The sequence below is a fragment of the Hoplias malabaricus genome, chromosome 7 (assembly GCF_029633855.1).
Source record: "Hoplias malabaricus isolate fHopMal1 chromosome 7, fHopMal1.hap1, whole genome shotgun sequence".
Classification (NCBI taxonomy): Eukaryota; Metazoa; Chordata; class Actinopteri; order Characiformes; family Erythrinidae; genus Hoplias; species Hoplias malabaricus.
This window is the reverse complement of record NC_089806.1, coordinates 12970379-12992752: the sequence shown is the minus strand read 5'-3', so window position 1 is coordinate 12992752 and position 22374 is coordinate 12970379. Positions and strand designations below refer to the sequence as shown.

Here is a 22374-nt window from a genome sequence, read left to right as displayed (position 1 = left end):
TTCTCCACATTATATGAAGTCTGGGTATAATTTTTCATTCTAATTCAGCTCAAACTCAGAAGGTTCACACAGTTCTAGACGTTACTCAGGACTCAGGACTTAAAATACATTTTCTATTAATGCTGTATCTAAAATGTTATTTTTCCATCATCTTCCCGGTCTGTATTCCTAATTTTTCCCTTAAAATTATTTGTAATTGTGCAATCATCCGAGGCTGGGAGTCCAAAAAGTAGTTGTCTCAGTCTCTCCTGGTGGATATAGGATGGGCCCTCCCTTCTCCCCCATGTCTCAGCATTATACTAGCCAAGGTGAGCATCTGTTAGCTAACATAAAAGCATTGGACTGTTAGTGTTCGGCTCCAATTGTGTTCAGCTCCAGTGATGTCGTGTTAGCAGCAGTTAAAGAAGCCTTGGTTGGCCTCACAAGTCTCGGAGGAGGCATGTTCTAATTCTCCCTCTCCCGGCTTGGTAGTGTTGTGTGACCTAGTGAGTGACAGAAATTGGCCTAAAATTGGGGCGAAAAATATTATAATTACTTGCGGAAAGCGTAAAGACATGACTCACAAAAGTGTCGTCTAGGACTGCATAAGCACTTAATACTTCCCTCACAATATTTGTAATGCGTCTCAGCCCTAGACCTCAGCCTGAGAGTTGTCCAGCCAAGCCTTTGTTTGCCCTCCATTATAAATCAAAACAGCATGTCGTTTTTACAAAGGGGTGGACCCCAGTCTCCTAAACTCCAGAGTTCATTATGTACAGTATGGTCACGCTGCTGGGGACCAAGTAAGACATCTTTCTCACAGTTATTGTCTAAAAGCCTTAAGCAGGATTCAGAAAGAGTGCCACTGGCGATGTTTGAGAACTGTTCGGCTTCAGTCTTATTTGTTTATTTGGGACTTATTAAGTTAGGGCTTCTTTTTTGTGAGGCTTAGAACATGCTGGGTTTATTCAGGTCGTGGTGCAGTGGGATAGCTTCATAAAAGCCTGGCTCTTATTGAAAGCAGGTGGGAACACATGTCTTGTAATTGACTCCCTCTAAATGTCTCCCTTCAAATGGATACAGCTGCATGCCAGGCTTTGGCCAGCTTTCGAACTCTGCCAGTCAAAGCTCCATCCAAAACTGTAAAAAAGACCTTTCCATTGTTGAATGAGCACCTGGTTTCCATACATCCTTAAAAAAACAACACTCTCAATGGAGAGACGGGGGACTCAGAACTGGCTACTCCCACCATTAGTGACATTTTACTGAGGGAGGTAGGATTTGACAAGGATTGGTTGTCAGGTTTGTGGTGTTATTTAACAGGTCTTTAAAAATAGTCCAATAAAGGACAATTTTGTCCAGACTAACAATGCTTTATGGTTTTCTAGAAAGAAGGAAAGCAGCTGTTTTTGGTTATTTTATTAATGTGTAATAAAATGTACTAGCATGGCTAGGTAATATATTACAACTGTATAATAATACTATACATTATTGTTGCTTTATTGTTCATAGGCCATTGCGAGGTTAATTGTGTGTGGAAAGGCTGACGCTGGAGGTTGTATCTGGATCAGAATGGTATCAGATGTGCAGGGAATTTCACTTGAGCAGATATATTTGAAATGAATATATACATACATTGTAACCTGCATATGTCCAACATCGGTAGGTAGCTCTTCTAATCCGTGCTAATTTTGTTAACGAAAACTATGACAAAAATGTACATTGACAACCTATGCTTTCCAAAAAAACTAGAGGAGAACTAAATAAAAAAACATGCAACTAAAGATGAGAACTGTGAAGAAATGGTTTGCACTTTTGAATAAAAAACCTATGAAAATGTGCAAGAAAGATAAATGATTTTGAAAGAAATAAATACTTTGTCTGTTTGCAGTTGTCAGAGCAACGACAGCAGCCGGTGATCTGACGAGTTTTGCTACCTTGTTGAAATGTGCTGCCATAATGTGCTTTCATACGTACAGTTGTTTAAATAAAACAGTAGGTAAGAGACTCTGAGAAGCTAAATGTTTTGTATCAGAAAATGCTGCCTACAGAAGTAGGCACGTGGCGCAGCAGGTAGTGTCTCAGTCACACAGTTCCAGGGGCCGGGAGGTTGTGGGTTCGATTCCCGCTCCAGGTGACTGTCTGTGAGGTGTTTGGTATGTTCTTCCTGTGTCCGCGTGGGTATGCTCCGAATTCCTCCTACAGTCCAAAAACACACGTTGGTAGGTGGATTGGCGACTCAAAAAGTGCGTAGGTGTGAATGTGTCTGTGTTGCCCTGTGAAGGACTGGCGCCCTCTCCAGGGTGTATTCCCGCCTTGTGCCCAATGATTCCAGGTAGGCTCTGGACCCACCGCAACCCTGAACTGGATAGACGCTTACAGACAATGAATGAATGAGAGATAACAATGTTTTTTTTTTTACATTTTTTCACCAAGAACAGTTTTGGAACACTCAAGCAAATAATAGCAATATATTAAGATTGTGTAATGCACCAAAGAAAACAGATTTAACATGAAAAACACATAAAAACATATATATGAGCACGTGCAGAGCAGCAAAGTAACACATTTCAACAAGGTAGCGTAACTCATCAGAACACCTGTTGTAATAATGAACAGGACTGAACTCCCAAACAATCAGTTCTGGGAGATGCTGGTATCTACTGTTGGCCAATGATCCATAAGGTCAACTTTTATAAGTGCCTCTGCATTTTGGAGATAAAATGTGATTTGTAAATAAAAGCAAAATCTAAAGAAAAACAACTGTTGTTTAGGTTGTTAACATGTTTTCAAATATCGTTAAGCTATTATTTATGAAAGTTAGTAACTTTACTAAAATAGTAGTCAGTTCAGGGTTTTCTTACATTTTTTATTTAATGGATTAAAACTAGACTACATTGTTTTAGTTTTCATTATAATCATAATTCTCCGAGAAATCAGGCTACTCTGGAGCAACTGCACATGAGCCTTAGACTGTCACGCACAATGCCCTCCTCCCACCCCCCCATTGGACTGTGGTGCAGCTGAACTGCGTGGAATGAGTTGGAGTGTACTTAGTGATTTATTAATGTGGTTGAATGCAATCAAATCCTCACAGCAATGTTCTAGTACCCTATTGTACATCCTTCCTGGAAGAGTGAATGCAGTTGCTGCAGCAAAGCTCTGATAAACTTCGCATTACAGGCTTTGATTTCAGATGAGGCACAGGGCAAGGTCTGAAACTACAATAACTTTCATTATTGCTTAATCACACTCTTGACTTCACTGAGTTAAAGACTCCACATTAAATGTTCCGGCTGAAAGGGTAGATTTGGTGCCATGTGCCGGGCAGTAAGACAATAAATCTCTGTGCAAATGAGCATGGAGATGTTGTTTATTTCTCCTCAGCGGCTTTGTAAAGCTGGTTAACGCTGTAAGCATCTTCTTACCTCACTGTTTTTTAACGGCCAGCCTCATCTTCATCTGCTTCCAATAAACACCACAGGTAGAGGCTGTTTCACCACGAACATCTAACACTTTTAACGTTCTGGATGTGTGCATTTGTTTCCACAACACTAATGAACCAATTTACCTCTTATGTTCAGCCACACGCCACAGTTATGATAACACAATGGAAAGACAAGTGGCCCACGCCTGGTGTCATCTTCTGTCATCACCATCAACAGTGAGAGCCCAGCAGGGGCCAACGTCAAAGGCATCGGCACAGAGAGAAAGGAACCAAGGACACTCAAAAAAAAGAGCAGGTGCTACTTGTAGCTGCATCAAATGACCAAGCCCTGAGGCCCAAAATGGTTTAGATAACACAGATCACAGAATACGACCTTAACATATAATGTATACTGATGTGCTGTGAGATTTTCCTTGTTATTGAGCCAATTCTCTAAGGGAGGTCATGCAGGGCACCTGGTGACATTATGATTTAATAAAAATAAAAACATAACAGATAAGAGTGACAAAAAAAGTGACAGTTGGACCTATGGCAGCACAGTGGCGCAGCAGGTAGTGTCACAGTACTAGTGTGGGTTCGATTCCCACTCCGGGTGACTGTCTGTGAGGAGTGTGGTGTGTTCTCCTTGTGTCCGTGTGGGTTTCCTCCGGGTGCTCCGGTTTCCTCCCATGGTCCAAAAACACATGTTAGTAGATGGATTGGTGACTCAAAAGTGTCCATAGGTGGGTGTGAGTGTGTGTTGCCCTGTGCCCTGTGCGCCCCCTCCAGGGTGTATTCCCGCCTTGCGCCCAATGATTCCAGGTAGGCTCTGGACCAATCGCGACCCTGAACTGGATAAGCACTTACAGATAATGAATGAATGAGTTGGACATATATATATGGTGCAACTGCAGTCTAAAAGCATTGTCTTTATGTAGTCATTTTACCTTAAAACTACAACTTCAAAATCAAATGGATACTTCACTGAGCTGTAACAGGGGGCATAGAGCCTCTGTCATTGCTACTCTGGCCTCTGCACTACGTAACTTTTGGAGGACGGTAGGAGACCTCACACTTCATTCCCCTTTTTTCACGTTATCATTTTTTAAATAAAACAAACAACAATGGAGTGTCTTCTTCTACAGCACACTGAATGCAATGAGCACTCTCACTTCAGAGCATCATTCCACAAGAGGTACAATTAACTGAAGATATGCTGTAACTGCCCTTTAAAAGGTGTCATTATTAACAGGATTCCCAATTTTTATTCAATATGAGTCTGCAATATGTGTGTGTGTGTGTGTTAATCCAGCTCTAGTACTGCTTAAGACAGACCATTGCAACTGCCTTTGATCATGACCGCTGTAGACACACTCACGTTCAATACAGTCATTTCTAATTTGAAAAGCATCTTGAAATTTAAAAGCAAATTATCAAATTGTGGTTTAACATGTTGGAACCAAAGGGGCTACAGAAAAGTTTCAGACCTGGTATCTCACAAAAGCACTTGGTCGTGTTTTATTTGTTTGGTTTATTCAGTTCACTTCAGTTGTATCTAAAAAGACGTGTAATTGGTTGGCATTATATTGATAGACATTATGTATTCAATTGGTGTGAACCAGTCAGTTTCAAAAGCAGTGCCCATTTAATGAGCTCCAGAAATGTTTGGGAACCAATGTAAAGGATGTGGTATAAATCATCCACTTCAGTTTAGTCATACTATCCAAGTCCATAATGGAGCTGGATTTTAACTCACTCACTCACACCCTGACATACTCAGTCATGTTTATGAACCACACCACAAGGGGATGCTATTCAGTGATTCACATCAAAGACACTGTGTCCTAGTTTTCATTGGAAGCCTTCAACAAAAGCTACTTCAAACTATAACTCAGAATACAATGTTTATGCCAAATGCAAACAACTGCCCCAGCAGCTCTCAGCCTAGTGATTAAGGGAAAAATGAGCATGCTTTGAGGGAGGGTAATTGGCAGCAATAATGCTGTTGTGCCTGGACGTCAGGGTTATCTCTTCTCTCTGTGTGAGTCCAGCACTGAGCTGCACCTGGTCCCCCTCCTGAGGCTAATGCCAGTTTTCTATTGTGCTTCCATTCATTTCCATCCCATTTACTTTGCCCATCTCTCCAGAATGCATCTGCACAGATGGGCAGTGGACAGGGCCACTGGGCAGCACACCGTCCAAAAGCTTCCCAAACACACTCCAGCTACTGTGGCAACAGGAGGACAGAGCCAGTTCCAGAGAGAGACGGTTATTGTTTGTCCCATAACAAGAAAACAACGGACAGACTTGCAGATTAATGTGGAAAATAATACGATTATTGTGCTACATCATGTATTAATTTTTGGGGTTACACAATAATACAGGGATATTGTAAAGCTTTTGTAAAGGCTTTATGAAGAAGGTAGCTGCTAATTAACTGGCTGCTCACTTCTACTTTATTGTAAAACAAATATGCATATGCCCTGCGTGTTTATGTCAGTATCATATTCCTTCACTCAGCTCTTTAGCTGTGCTTGAATTATCTGCTCAGAGAATGGCAGATTGTGAATCCTCAGGGTGGGTAAGAGGGCCATCCCATTTCTCTGCTCATAGCTACAACAGCTAACAGCTGAAGTACAGTCTCCTCAGTCATGTTAAACTGTTTGATTGCATTAGCAGCAGTTTGAGAATAAGGAGTGAGTTGACCTTATGGGTCTAGGACGAAGCAGATGTTTGCCCCACTCTTCTGACGGTTGGTGTGATATCAGTGGAGACTCCCTGACAGTTAAAACAGCTGATGACAATTAATCAAGGAAAAAATCTGACAAAAATATTTTTAAAGTTAAGTATTTCAATGGGCGGCACGGTGGCGCAGCAGGTAGTGTCGCAGTCACACAGCTTCAGGGGCCTGGAGGTTGTGGGTTCGATTCCCGCTCCGGGTGACTGTGAGGAGTTGGTGTGTTCTCCCTGTGTCTGCGTGGGTTTCCTCCGGGTGCTCCTGTTTCCTCCCACAGTCCAAAAACACACGATGCAGGTGGATTGGCGACTCAAAAATGTCCGTAGTTGTGAGTGAGTGTGTGTTGCCCTGTGAAGGACTGGTGCCCCCTCCAGGGTGTATTCCCGCCTTGCGCCCAATGATTCCAGGTAGGCTCTGGACCCACCGCGACCCTGAACTGGAGCAGTTACAGATAATGAATGAATGAAGTATTTCAATAAAAAGTGCATTATATTGCAAGCACAGTTAATAGTGAATATAATATATAAAGCAAGATATGTGACAGAAAATTGCAAAAAAAAAAATAGACCAACTAAAATTATACACACACAAAAATTTAAAAAATAATAATGTACAAAATTAAGCATTCATACTATGTAAGAGAGGAAGTAAACAATGTTATCAATAACACAATAGCTTCACAGTACCATTTGCTCAATGCTATGTCAACATTTAAAACAGTGTATTTTCTATTGTGGACGGATAGTGGGGTAGGTAAGCATTTCTGTACATTTTTAAAAAATGTGTCCCATGTTCATCGTACACCTATTTGTTACAATGATATAACTTCTTGTATCCACAGGGAATACCTTTTTATTATTATTATTATTATTATCTCATTCATTCATTCATTATCTGTAACCCTCATCCAGTTCAGGGTCACGGTGGGTCCAGAGCCTACCTGGAATCATTGGGGACAAGGCAGGAATACACCCTGGAGGGGGCGCCAGTCCTTCACAGGGCAACACACACACACACACACATTCACTCACATCTACGGACACTTTTGAGTCACCAATCCACCTACCAACGTGTGCTTTTGGACTGTGGGAGGAAACCGGAGCAGCCGGAGGAAACCCACACGGACACGGGGAGAACACACCAAACTCCCGGAGCGGGAATCGAACCCACTACCTCCAGGCCCCTGGAGCTGTGTGACTGCGACACTACCTGCTGCGCCACCGTGTGGCCCTATTATTATTATTATTTTTTTTTTTTAAGCGCATAACATGAAATGGGGTTTGCTGGAGCAGCTGCACATGAGCCTGAATCACAATCCCCACTGCCCGGTGTCAGTGAGGTATGTATAAAGCCCCTCACAGAATTGGGCTGTGAAGTAAGAGTGGGGCTAGAGATGAAACCGAGTGTGTACACAGTATGCACAGATTTATGAGGCTTAGATTGAATGATTCGGTGCTGATATGTCCTGGGGAAATGTGGCAGAGCCAAACTGGCTTAATCCACCCCAAGCAGCAAGAACACACACATTTTCACTTCTATAACCGCGCCAAACGAGGCTCTGTGAACCGACATTGAATTTGATACTTGTCTCCAGCTGTGTTCATGGGGGCGTAGATCTCAATTTCCATGACTGAGCATGGGAAATGCAGCCTTATTTTAGTGACAGGGTGGAGCATGTACCCCAGTTCCACCTGGTTATCAGGATGTATATATACGTAAAAAAGGAAACTCACTTAAAGCATGTGATGTGAAATGCTCCATTCTGGAGAAACCAACCTACAGAGAGGGAACTGCAGGAACCAGGCGTCTGATGAGTCTGTAAAAGCTTTACAGCTAATGGTTATGAATAAAGTGTCTGCTGCCAGAGACATTGTTCTGGTCCAACACACTGTTTTAAGTCCAGAAAGAAGTACAGAGACGTACAGTTAGAGTTACATGTGTGTTCTCTCTAGACAATGTGTATTTATTTTCACTCAGAAATCATCCAAACTTTTCCATACAACTGGGCAGGCAAGGTGTCATAATAACATATGTTACCAAGAGGAAACATATTTCTTCATATTCACCATTATTTTGCCAAGAACAATGTTATAGAAACAAAACCTTGGATCTCAGTTTTGATCATTTGCCTTTTTCAATGTTTTTTAAAATATGGCGGAATTCCCACTGAACGGCCTTTTGAGGGATTTCTACAGTGGGAAAAATCAACCTACTGTGGTCAGTTTGGAGGCCTGCTCATCCAACATTGATATCATGTAATAATGTAACTCTTTTATCAGGATCACGGTTACAGTAAGTGATTTATCTGAGCCCGAGCCACTCAGAACAGGATCTGGGACCTCTTATATTTGGAGTGCATGCATTCCAGAACTTATTTACACAGATCTGGCACCTCTACATTTTTACAAAAACATATTGTAATACACACATACACACCTCTGCGGCAGAACCAATCACAATCACAATCGCTGCTTTAGTATTTTAACTGGGAACGGAACAATTCAATCAAACTCCAATCCAATCAGAACCTCCCGGAGGGGCGGGACTTTCCCAAAACAGTGTTTTTTCTCCCAGTGTGAGTTCTGATTCAGAGAGAATGAAAGTTATTTCACGTGTTCACAGGGGACCCACACTGTTGGGACCAAATGTCAGTGACAGTTAAGACATGTGATTACAATTCAGCTCTGACAGAGGCTGTGTGTAGAGTGGGTGTTAGTCAGTGGCCCAGTTTTCTTTTATCACCAAAGCTTCATCCAATGAAATCATCGCTGTCCAATGAAAAACGTGTATCTCAAAAATTAGTAACTTGACAGTGAATGAAAAAACCTTCTTAACCTTCAGTGGAACTAGGTAAAAATTATTCAAAGTCATTTTGGAGCATTTCTATTTTCACACAAAGCTGTTGTGTTCAAATGACAAATGTTGAGGGAGATGCATGTTTTTCATTGGACAACAACTATATACACTGTACACAGTAGCACAATACCAAGCGTCTTGCATTCCATGCTTCTCTGTGGAGATAATACACTATGCACAACTCTGTACCTCAGGGGGTGGGGGGTCTACAAATGTCTCTCAAATGTCTACAACATTGAGTTTCAAATGATGGAAACCCCTGAAATTTCAAAGCATTCTGTATCTCAGTGTAAACGCTTGGTATAATATGGAACAGAAAGGTCCAGTCAAGTGTCACATCTTTAACTGAGGTCTGTTCCATCCGTCCAGATGTGCAGATGTGTGAGGTAGCAGGACTAAAAGGAAGGCCCCCCTCGTGACTGGACTGTGGCCAGAAACTTACAAAAGCAATCTGCTATTTATAGTACACCTGTTAATGATTTTTCTTAAGAAACAGAGGAGTTGTGGACAGTGAGGTGGTGGCTGTATTCCTGGCTGTATTTCAGTAACAGCTCCTATGTACCGTCACGACTAATGCCTGAAGCAGACCCTGCTCCCTGGCCCTGTGCGGACCCACATCTTTCATGTTCCTCCGAGCATGCCATGAGATGTCCTCGCCAATACTAATAGATCCAAACAGAAAAAGCTGTTTAAATACACACTCGTATTGTTCTTGAGGTTGCGCCATGGTGAGGAATGTCGAGAAAGTCTTGCTTGTTTTACCACCATTGTCACACAGAAATGTCTAATCTGTCCGGAAGTTTGTGGACACCACTTGAGAATTCAGCTGTGGACACAGATCATGTGAAAAATGGTCATACGTAAGTTGAAGGTCACTCTGGGGTATAAGCCCCCAGCTTTAGGCTGTGTTTCTTTGGAACAATCCAGTACCTCTGGGAAGATTTTGAGCGGCTAGAACTAATGATCTCACATCTGAACCTGACCTCGCTTCATATGTGTGTGCCTGAATGCCATCAAATTCCCACAGCCTCACAGAAAACAGTCTAAAAGCCTTCGTAGAAGAGCTGATGCTGCAGAAGGTTTCAGAACAGATGCTGGATGTGGCCTTACAGTGTATCCCTGCTTAGAAAGGAAAAAGAAAAGGACATTTATGAGTCAATGCCTGGCGTGTGTTTGACAGGTGGTTCTCATCCAGCTGCTGACGTTCCAGATCAGCACCATCACCCACACGGGCAGCGTCTCAGGGGGTCTTTCAGGGGCCTTGGCCCCCACACCCCGTATATCCTTAGCTGTCCTAATGTGTTTTGGCTTGGGACCAGCTCCTGCTCTGGGCCTTACATGGCTGGAAAACTATGCGCTTCCCTGTGGTGAGAAATGCCACTCTGCCATGAAGCGCCATCTGAAACAATCCCCTTCCCTTTGATTCCTCTCGATTAAGCGTTCACATGTGGCCTGGGTCGTTATCGTCCGTACCAGCACAACAACAACAGGAGAATATGTAAAATAAAACCCTTCCTGAGGATGCAGAGCAACTGTGAAATGCTTCTCAAGGAGTTTCCTCTAACGCCATCTTGGTCACTTCCAGCCATTTAGTGGAAATGAATGGTCAGAGGGTTTGAGCTGAACTGCAGGAGAGCAGATGTGGCAACAGAAGCACTGGAACAGCTGATGTTTCCTCTACACTGTAGGGTTTCCAGATTCTCCCCATGCAAAAGCAACGTATTGCAAATACACACACACACCCCTATGGTGTAGATGATACATACACATACACTCAGTGATACCTTGTATCTACCCTACACAATAAACTGTTAACTGGCACAAGGAGTGGCATCTGATGTAAGATATTAAATGCTCCCCACTATGTACTGAATACTGCTATTTTATTATTTCTATCTCAACCAATCTTTACAGTGCAGTGTGTGGTAAGAGAAACGTTTTCTTCCAGTGCTTGAGGATAACAACAGCAGTGGCCATGAGTAAAGAGGTAGTGTACTCTGTAGGGGGGGTCTACAGTTGTGTGACTGCCCAGCACACAGAACAGAAAGGATAGTGGAATGCTGTCCCCCAGGGTGAGAGACATGAAGTCTATTACAGTGTCAAAATTGATTTACGATGGGTGAGCATGTCCACAGAGCATGAAAATAGCTGTCAGGAGAGTCTAGTGTGCAGCGAGAGCATGTGTCTGTGTTTGTTAGACCCGTTTATGTTGTGTGATATGAGTAATAAAACAGAAATTGCAATATATAAACATCATTGAACTTGTTTGGAATGACTTCAATTACGAGAAGGAGAAATGGTACCAATCCCTAAAACTGAATTTTGCGGGTGTGGAAAAAGAAGCCGGCAGGTAAAGGGCGATCTCTGACTCTTTACAAAGTTTATCATGCAGAAAAAAGCCGGTCCCTTCATCTCAGAACAAAATTCGTATATATTTATATTGTGGTGTGTACTGACAGCGTATTCCATTTACCTAGAGGCCATGTGTTAGACGTTAATCTCAGAGACACTCGGCATGCTGGGTATACCACAGTAATGAGAAAGCCTGTCCTCAATAAAGCCGATGTGAACCGATGTGTTTAGGGCTGTGTATTTTTTTTACTGTATTTATTGTTGGGCGCTGAGCCTGGTTTTGCAGTGTTGTGTATTTATTGTACTGTAGGTTTGTGGTTGTGCTGCAGTGTGTTGTAGGACCGCGCTGTGTGTAGTCTGTTTCTTGGTCACTTTCATTTTGTGGTCTTGTAAACAAAGGCCATGTGTGTGTATACAGCATGGAGGCCATGGAGGACTATTGCTTCACTCCAGTGTGTAATTATATATGGAGATGACCAAGTCCTTCACTGTGATAATTAATTGAACGGAGTGTAATGGAGATGAATAGAAAAATCCACTGATTAGTAAAAGTAAAGAGGTCAGGAATGTATGAGGAATGTTCCAAGACACGAGCCGTTGCTCGGTTGATTTTTTTTTTGCTTTATGATGCGAGCTGAGATCTGAGTTACGATGGAGCGAGCTTATGCCACACGCTACTAGGTGACCCAGCGAGCGTTCAGGTCACTTCGTTCTTTTTTTCACATCTTTTTTTTTTGTGTGTGTGTAGCACTTTAGCATTAAGTGTGTAGCGAGTAAGTTAAGCTATAGATCACGAAAAGAAACTCCCCCGACCTCCTCTGCCTGCATCGCCTGATCTTCAAAGTCAATCTTCATTTATTATTATTATTATTATTATTATTATTATGTAATATTTAAAGTATATTTTCTTATTTAAAAACACATAACAGAAAATATTGGTGTGGGTTTTGGGGGCTGTAATGGATTAATAGCATTTCAATTCATTAAAATTGGGACATTTAATTTGATATACGAGCAAATTGAGTTACAAGCTCAGAACGAATTGAGTCACAGAACGAATTAAACTCGTAAGTCAAGGTATTACTGCATAAACAATACAAATACGGCTCCTAAAAAGAAATCGTGTTTCTCATTGGTCGTCACTTTTATTCAGCCAATTAGCAGCCAGTGTTTGCTGTCCATCATTTAACTCTGATTTTAAATAGAACTAACATTAGCACCGTGTCCTGGAAAAGCTACATTTCATTCTCTCTCAACACATCTGTGGTGATAATAAAGCTGTCTGATCTTTTAGTGTCAAAATAATGCTTTATACATAAAAATCACATGACATAATTTCAAATACGATTAACAGTAACATTAACTAACTATTCTTAGAGTGTAAGACAAATGTAGGAGTCCTAAATATGACTTAGTCTATATAATAAACACAGGAAATGTGATCTTTACTGGACATATCAGTTAAATATGGTAATGTAATGAGGTTGAAACTGTCTTTAGACCTCACATTATATGGCACTTGTTCCTTATTTTGATTTCAGAAAGCTGGCAAACCCTAGGTCCTGATCATTGAAGAGCTGGGTGAAAGGGAGCGTAACCAATGGACTACAGTCTTTAACAGTAAAAACTTTTTACGATGTAAAACAGTAGTGTATTAACCCTTTAAATGATGTAATTTTTACAGTGCTGTCTACAGATGTGTTGCTGTCAAAGGAGAAGGAAATCTGTGTGAGTCTCACTGCTCAGGCTTTAGCTTTTCATTTTTTGAATGACATGTGCTCTGCACTGTATCCTGAACAGCACCAGCTCTCTCTGCCTCCTCCTCACACGTTCATACAGGGTTTGGCGCCTGTTCACAACACGTCTAATCACAGGGGTTCCCAGCACTTCTGAAGAACATCATGTGGCTCGGGTTCCTCAGAAAACAAACCAACAGCTCTCACTCTGAGTGATGACAAAGGGTGACAAATTGAATACAAATGTTCATGCCATACATCCAGAGTGACAGAACAAATAAGCACTGATCTCAAACCGATCCTCTGGCACCTTTTCCTTACCAAAGCACTCCTGTTTTACCTTCGTAATATTGTTTATTTCCCCAGACGTAGGAGACGTATCTCAGCTGTCACAAGCAAACATCCGAACATTGAAAACTCCAGACGCCAGGGCTGCAGTCAGGACCACCTCTGTCGAGTCGGAGACAAGTCCAAGATTATGATTTATTGAGAGTCAAGACAAAGAGCAACAGCAAATCAAAACTGAGTCGAGACCACCTCAAGATCAAGACTTGGGTCCTGCTCAAGACCAAGATTTAAATGTTTTTTAGCTGCTCAGAGCATGAGGGCTCTAACATTCACTGTGCTGTCCTCTGTAAATCAATGAGTACAAATACATGACTAATTTCATCAAATTCACATCACTGAATTAATGTTATATTCCATCAGGATCAGGCCTGCGCTTTTGACTCTTGTCCAGTTTTGTCAGGAATCGACAAAAAACATAGCAGAAATGTAAAGGATGTTTTTATTCCCCAAAACAAAACAATATGTACAACTACGTACAGCCTCACCCGGCCTCCAGGTCCCTGACGTCTTTGGCTCAGTTGTTTTTGGCTGCTCTACAGTCTCAGCAGAGACTCAAAGGTGGCTGGACTTTTGCGCTCTCAGTGCAGAGGCTACAGAGCAGTTCACCAATGGACTTTTTTGTTTGTTTTCTAAGGTTTTGTTTTTAGGCCTCTGGGGTCTGAGGGCCTTTCCTTGATTTTTGAATGTCAGTTTAAATTCACCTTCAGATGCACTAGATCCCCATGTGTTTATGAAACTCTTCAGAACAGCCTCAGCTCTCTCTGTAACGAGGCCACTTTTGACTTAGAGCAGCCTGAAAAGAGGTCATTAGGCTCTAGAAATGAAAAGCCGAAGTTGGTTTCTAGAAATTCTTCATATCTCATGAAAACATTATTTTACTGAGTGCCCATTGGTCAGTTTCATACACTAATATATTATGTATATATGTATAAGTGTATACTATATATTTCAACCTCTTTTCATAGACTCTGCATAAGTCTGCATGAGAGTCCCATATGATTTTGAGGTGAGATGGAATGGAAAGTGCAGAGTCTACATATTCAGGAAATGTTTGAAGTATATTTTTGCGTTACATTATTGCAATGGTGGCCAGAGAAAGGGCTGTGGGCTCATAGGGGAGTACCAAGCATGCACCACAGCTCCCCTAGTTCAGGTTATTTGTTATGTTCGGTAGCTTTTTCCATTAGCACAGTTCACCCCCAAAATATAGCCAGTGACATCACTAACACTGTCTCTAATGGGAACAGCAAGCTTTTAGAAACCACAGAAACGATGGCAGTAACATTAAGTGTTTATTCCTCATGTATTCATGTGTTGTTGCTATTTTTTGGCATGAACACAGCTCCACACCTCAGTTCATACAGAGCAGTAGAGTTTTGCTGGAACTTGCCGGAGTCATTCGTCAGCCACGGCTCCAAGGAGAAAATTTTATGAGCTACCGTTGTAGCTTGGAGATGACTAGTTTGTGCAGGATGTCAGCAATTCATCGTAACTGACAAGTCTCTCCGGACAATCAGTGCTCTGCAAAGGTTACACATCACCTTTAGACCCTATTTTGCTCACTTGGAAGCCGCAGTGAGCGGGGACGAAAAAATGTCCCTGGTTCCACGTGCCAGATGTGCCCAATGGAAAAGTAAAAAAGCAGAGTAGAACTCAGCTGAGTAGGGGCAGTGGAAAAGTGCCATCAAGCTGATTTAAGAGGGGGGAGTCCTGTGTTGCACGGAAACTACACTCTCGGTAAAATGTTTCTACTGTATCTAAAACTTAAGAAGCATCCCACAACTCGTCACAAGTGTGGAAGGCATGTTTTGCAATATATAACCACTACTGCAAATGTTCTATTACCACAGGCTCTGCATCTATTTTAAAACTCCAGACCCCAAAGCACCCAAAAACCCAAAGTTAATGTATATTTATTCATATCTAATAATTTGTTTAGTTGTCATATGATATAACTTTCACATCTGAGATGTGGCTTTTACCTTAAAACAAACGTAACAGAGTACAGCTTATACACCACCCCCTCGGACTGTTTCATCCGGACCCCTGGTGATAAGTGACATGAGAACGCGGGATATAGATGAAGTGTTTGGGGCCTGTCTGTTCCACTGTATGATGTAGTGGCTGTATTGCTCCCTGTGCCCTGCTCAGTGTCACTACCCCCACCATACCCCCCACCCCCGCACTCGAGCGGGATATCCATGGGAACCATGCCTCTATTATCGGACCCCCACAAAATGTGGCACTCACAGAAAGGAAATGAGGCTGAGGGAAAAAGCCGTAGAGGACAGGTTGGAGGGTGGGGAATGGAGAGATGGAGGGTAATGACAGGAAAGCAGATATTGAACCAAAGAATCCACTGAAACCCATTCACAAAGTGCACCACCTCCCATCAGCCGGGCATTGGAAAAGAAGCCCCTCGGCTGATGGAGCGGAGGGGGGGAGTGTGTCGGGGGTCTAGGACAGGTCTCCTCCAGCGAAAGAGAAGGTCATGAGAAAAAGATGACGGGGGAAGGTGCTTTTAGCTTCTACAGAGATATAATCCAAAACTGATAGTTTGCAAGCAATTAGGCATTTGGTTTGCAGTCAACCAGTTGTGATGATTTAAGGGGGAATGGCCCGCAGTAACAAGAACGACATGGTTCAGGCCTTTTAGCTCCAAATAAAGAGGGCCATTAAAGCACAAGTCATTTACCACAACAAAAGCCATCAAACACAGAACTATTAAACAGGAAATGACCTTGCAATTTACCCCCGTGTCATTATGTTTGGTATTTTCTTCTTCCCGATCCAGAGCTACAAACGGCAACACAAACAGCTAACATCAGCAGACATAACAAAGAGGGAATGTTATGAGGCTTTGAAGGGGAGGGGGTGGTAGGAAAAACACCTGCTAGAAAACAAGACACAAGGGAAAGCCATTTCTGAGAGGAGGAGTTCGTAACTGTGGAATGAGATGAGCCGAAAAGCCACTGTTCCGTCGACTGACTGAGAAAAATAAGCCGTGGCCAATAGGACGAGCTCATAGACTCATGATAAAGACAGAAAAGATGCATTGGATCTCTCCACCTAGTGCTAATCAGAGTCTCGCTGATTGAACACATCCACGGTTTGATGAAAGCCAAGGCCACAACCCTCTAATAACAACTCCAGTGTTAGATATCGCCGCTGTTCAAAGAAAAACACGTATCTCCATTTGTGTGGATTTTTAGTTTACTACATTACTGTAACATTTGAACACAGCAGCTGTCCTTCAATTTTATAACGAATGGACTAAGAGAAAGACCCCAAAAATCTTTTTACATTGACTTCCTTTGAAAGCTACGATTTTTCCCTTCTTCTGTAAAATTATAATTTTTGGAGATACGTGTTTTTCTTTAGAAAGTGATGATATATTACTTCCCCTTTGTATTAATACAGAAAACAATAGGTCTTAAAGACTGATGATTAGGATTTTTAGAGGTGGATACCTTCTACTTTGGAGACTCAGTTCTTCTCAAGGTTTCTTCCCTACGTTTCCCTACGAGAGGGTTTTTTATTCATTGTTTTTATTTATTTATTCATTCATTCATTAAGCGCTTCTCCAGTTCATTGTCGCAGTGGGTCCAGTGGATCCAGGCGGGAACACACCCTGTAGGGGGCGCCAGTCCTTCACAGGATAACACACACACTCACACATTCACTCACACACTCACACCTACGGACACTTTTCTGAGTCGTCAATCCACCTACAAATATGTGTTTTTGGACTGTGGGAGGAAACCGGAGCACCCGGAGGAAACCCACGCAGACACGGGGAGAACACATCTATTTATTTATTTATTATCTTAATTTTTTTATGGTAGTGTAACCACGATACTCCAGCAGAATTCTGTGAAGCTACTTTGTGACAACTTCAGTTTTAATAAACAGAATTCAAAACTGAATTTTTAAAAAATGTGTTGAAATGTTTGCATTCAAAATGCATAAAGATGAAAAGGGAAGAGGGATTGTTATGGACGGTACAACTGGTTTCTTTTGACAAATGCAGACCCAGCACCTCGGATGTAGGGGAAGTCCTGAAACTTGGAAACTTTAAAGTCGTGCTGAGGGTAAACTCCAACTTGGAGAAACAAGGCAGTCTGCTCCTTAAGTGACGGAATGCCTCAGCCTACAGAACCCAAAGGTACAGTCTTGAGGGACAAGCATCAGTTCACCAGGAAATATACAAACCACTTCTCCTCGAAAGTGGGAGCAATTGCTCTACCATCTGAGCAAAGCCAGGTTTGAACACTGCTCCTGGTGAGTGGATGGCAGTCTTGCAGTGTGTGAGGCTGTCCCTCACTTAAAGGCAAGGCCGTCCTGTTCCATTTGATTTTATATATAAAATGATGCCAGAAGTCAGAACAGAGATTTATTATTTTTTTCAATTGTGTTCATAATTTCCAGCTGCACTGGAGAAAAAATCCTTAGAATCCTTCCTCAAATATGTGCCAACAAGTTTTGTTCTGTTTCTTTAAAGTGTACAATTTGTAATGTTTAAAGAAACACATGTTTACATTACGTTAATCATAGGCACATAACTAACAGAAACATTGAAGTCTCTTGAGTGATGTAACCTCTATATCAGATACCAGTACCACAACCTTCTGTAACCAGGAGGAAAACAGAATTCATTTCATTCATTTCACTCACTCAATCACTAACACACAGCAAATCCACCTACCAACATGTGTTTATGGATTGTAGGAGGGAACCGGAGCAACCAGAGGAAACCCACGCCGGCACAGGGAGAACACACCATACTCCTCACAGAGAGCGATGTGAGGTGGGGATCAAACCCTAAACCCCAGGACCCTCGAGATGTGTGCACTCTCAGAAAAAGGGCATAGCTGAGGTTTGTTATTGTCACTAAAGATTACGAACAGTGTGAATGTACTTTAAAGGAATTTTTAGTACTTTTAGAGTCCAGTTAATACTCTAAAGGTACAGTACATTCTCTTCTCCAGAAGAACTGTGCAAGAACATTTTATAAATGCATTTATATGAAATCCGCAATTATAATAGAATAAGGTACAATTATGTTCCCTAATTAAATGTATGAATGTGTACACACTACCCGCAGTACCACACTTCTGCCCAGAGAAGACCTAGACAACTGTCTAAGATACAGAATTTAAAACTATGGCTGAGTTAAAACAAGCTTATTTTATAAATTGAGTTGGAATTTTTAATGACTGCTCACTGTTTGTAAGTATTTTTAGTGTCTGTGAAGCTAGGATTTTTTTCTATTTGTTTGTTTCAAATTACAAAACTGGAAAATGCAGCCTGGAATTGCTCTGCAAGCAGATGCACATTCACAAATAGACAGCGCCACACAAAGCACACACTACAGCTGTATTTCATCTCAAGCCCAATATGGTCAATGGGTCTTAGAGTTTAAGTGACAATAAAAAAATCCATAGGCTCCATTCACTGCTTAAGTAATTAGGGAAAAAAAAAAAGCTAAGCACTTTGGACTTAACTGGTGACAAGGGTCCCCTCGGTGGCATGAGGGGAAGTGCACTAATTGAATTGGCTGGTGGAGCCTATATTTGATTACTGTCACTTACAAAGTCGCCGCTACCTATTGACTTAAGTGAAGTGGCCTCGTTGATGAAAAAGCAATTTCTTTAGACAATGCTTTTTCTATTTGCTGAAAAGTAAGAGTTCATGGGGGTGTGGTAGGCTCTTCCTGTCCACTTTTCCACACACTTCATCTAGAGCTGTAGTCTCTGAGCCTGATGTTTATCAGCTAGGACTCAAAGAGAGAGACTAATAAAAAGCAGCCGGTGGGGGTTATGAGCAGTATGTGAATTCTGGATGCTGTTCCTCTAGGATGGGGGGGGGGTGTCTGGGGGTATTTAGCGTTGCTCTGCAACCATCATTTCATTTCATCAATGTTCTGTGTCGCATTAAGCAGAGAAACAACTCTGTCAGGCTTTAAAGATATCAGCACCAGACCCTCGCTGGTAAACAAACAAGTGCAGCATTACCACAGCACAAGGAGACGTGCTGAGTAAATTTCACCACATTTCTGGCTGCCACTCCTCTTTCATCATTGTCTTCACATGACATTCCAGTCGAAGAACTGAAACAGAATCAAGCCTTTAGTCACTCTTTTTTTCCCATGATAATCTACACATATCTAACAATGTACATGTGAAAAGCTAATGATAAACATGTACACAGTATCTTAGTTTGATAAATAACCACCCCCTATAACAAACTATTACATGCCACAATTCATCTCAGGAATAACCCATAATAGCCCTTCATTTTCCAACACCTGTGTGGAATCAGCTATTGACTTAACAGCTGTTTAACACGGTTACTTTACTAAGTCAGTTTGCAAACGCAGATCCAACCAAAGGCAGCATCATGAGCTCCAGGGACACCACCACCCCACCACCCACAAAACAACTTTGTTTTGAAAAGGCTTGTGTCTAGTGAGGGATCTAACATTTCAAAAGCTTGGAAGATAGTACAAAGTACTGTTACTGTTACCATTAAGGAATGGAAAGTGCATGGCACCACCCACAGTCTGCCAAAATCAGAGCATCCACCATATCTATTTGACTGAATAGACAGCACTTGGTCAGGGAGGCCACCAGGAACCAAACAACAACTTAGAAAGACTTACAGGGATTTTTTTTTGCCTGTAGATGAAATCAACACAACAATAGCAGAGATGTTAAACAGATCTGGCCTGTTTGGGAGGGTGAGTCCTCTATGAAGTGTTTCATACAGATGACTTGAAAGTTCCTGTAACATACACTGTCAGAAAAAAAGGTACGGTACAGGTACATTGTTGTCACTAATGGTACAACAGTGGTGTTAAAGTCCAGTTATGTTCTCTGAAGCTACATTACATTCTTTTCTCCAGAAGGAGGGGTGATTATTTGTAAGCTTTCATTATGGTACTGTGTAAAATAGAAGAACATAAAATAAGTCCTGGAGATGAAATTGGGCATATGAAATTAACACAATTTTACAGTCTACAGTAAAAATAGAATAAGGTAATAAACATGTACACTTGTGGACACCAAAGACACAGCAAAATATACCACCACAGTGACAGACTTTCAGTGTACCGGCGGAGGACTCTGTGGTCAGATGAATCAAAAATAGAACCTAGAGGCATGAAGGCCCAATGGTCAATTATCCAAACATCCAACATGGCTCACCACCAAAACCGAAGCATTGCAGAGAGTAGGAAATGAGGATCTTATTAATATTGAGGGGAGGATGAATGGAGTCAAGTACAGGGAAATTATAGAGAATAAAGCATGAAGGCAAATCTAAAGTGCCTGTTTGTCTCGCTGTCAGGGACAAGGTGGATGTTCTGGAGTGGCCTAGTCAAAGCCCTGACCTAAATCACTTTAGAAACCTAGGGAACGACTTGGAGATTGAAGTTCTTTAGCAAAAACTGCTTGAAAAACTTGAGGAAGAAGCTCTCCAAATCTACATGTGCCAGTCATATGGAGAGATCCCCTAAAGGACTAGTAACTGTAGGCAGTGACTAATTATTGATTATTGACTCTGGGGTGGGGGAGGGGTATGGACTTAAGAAACAAGAACAATTCAGTTTACAGAAGCTAAGATAACAAAAGTGGATAACATCAGGTGTACAGACACATACTTTTGGATACGCCAAAACAGAAGAAACCGATGCACATGCCTTGCATATGCATTAATTATGGTGGAGAAATAATCTACTTAAGCTGACTTCATTTCACTGTTATAGTTTTTCAGTATTGTTCTATACAGAGCAAAATATACATCCAATTTTGATATTTGCCTCTGCCAGCGTGAGATTCACAGTAACTGGAGTGTCTCTCCAGCAGAGGCGATTGCTCTAAGACTGCAAGGGAAGCTCAGCTTCCCCTAAAATGTCAAAAAATAAGTGATCAAATATATACTGTTGTGTGTACATGTCATTGAATAAATATGCACTACAATGCGCTCAACTTTTGTTCAGAATCAGCTTCTTATCACTGGTAAAGAGGCGGCTTTCCTCTCAATCATTCCCACAGCTTCACAGTGCTTTAAACAGTGTGTACGCTGAGCGTCCACAGAGTTCAATAGCGAAGCAGCGAAGTGCAGCGAAACGAGACGAGTCTTTGGATAAATGCTGGGCTTTGTCCCGCCCATCGGACGCTCAGCATCTCTGGGGGTCTATGGGGCAGTGGGCTGGCCTCGGCAGCTGGCCTCGGCATGATGATTGGATGATCTGTTTGAGGCTGAATCCCTTTTTGATTCATTCTATCACTCTTTCTGACTTCTATCCCAGTTTCTGTCCAGCGGGTGCTGCTGAGCCCCTCCACCATCACAAAGCACTCACAGGCGGACACACTTCACATGGGCCATGGCCGTTTAAGCAGCCTAGCTCTGCTGGCCATTGAGAGGACACTAGTCAAGTCCCTGGAAAAGACGCCTTGTTGGTACGACAGGGTCACAGATCATTTTCTTGAAAAGGAACGGAGGGTAGAATTTACGTATAAATAAACCGACACATTTTATGATGTAGGCCGAAATTGAGCTTCCCCTCCTTGAAAGACCAGCATCCGCCACTGCTCTCCAGGGTGCCGTAATCCTACTGGAAATGCTTTTACTTACTTCTGGTGCAACAAGATCCTACTAGCCCCTTCCCAGTTTGTGTAAGGGGAGGCAGGGACTGTATCAGGTTGGTGAAGGCCACAGCAGTGCAGCACTGAGATCATGTTTGGTTTAGATAATATTAAAATATATGTCAAAGTGATAAAAGCGGTTGGAATGGAGGGCAACCCCATGTTAATATTAAAATCATTCATTAAAGCATAATACCATGTCAAATTCTACAAATCATCTCTGCAAATCTTGATGACAGTATGTGTGTAGTCTAGGTGGATGGTATATGACAAGTAATAGAGCGTGATTAC

General features: G+C 42.0%; 1 long non-coding RNA gene across 1 annotated transcript in view; it reads left to right on the top strand.

The window, feature by feature from the left end:
* Positions 1–18305, top strand: part of LOC136701491 (uncharacterized) — a 57740-nt gene extending 39435 nt beyond the window's left edge. The window contains exon 3 of the long non-coding RNA XR_010803806.1: positions 18164–18305. This is a non-coding gene — a long non-coding RNA (uncharacterized lncRNA). The remainder of the gene's footprint in view (positions 1–18163) is intronic.
* The last annotated feature ends 4069 nt before the right edge of the window (positions 18306–22374 follow it).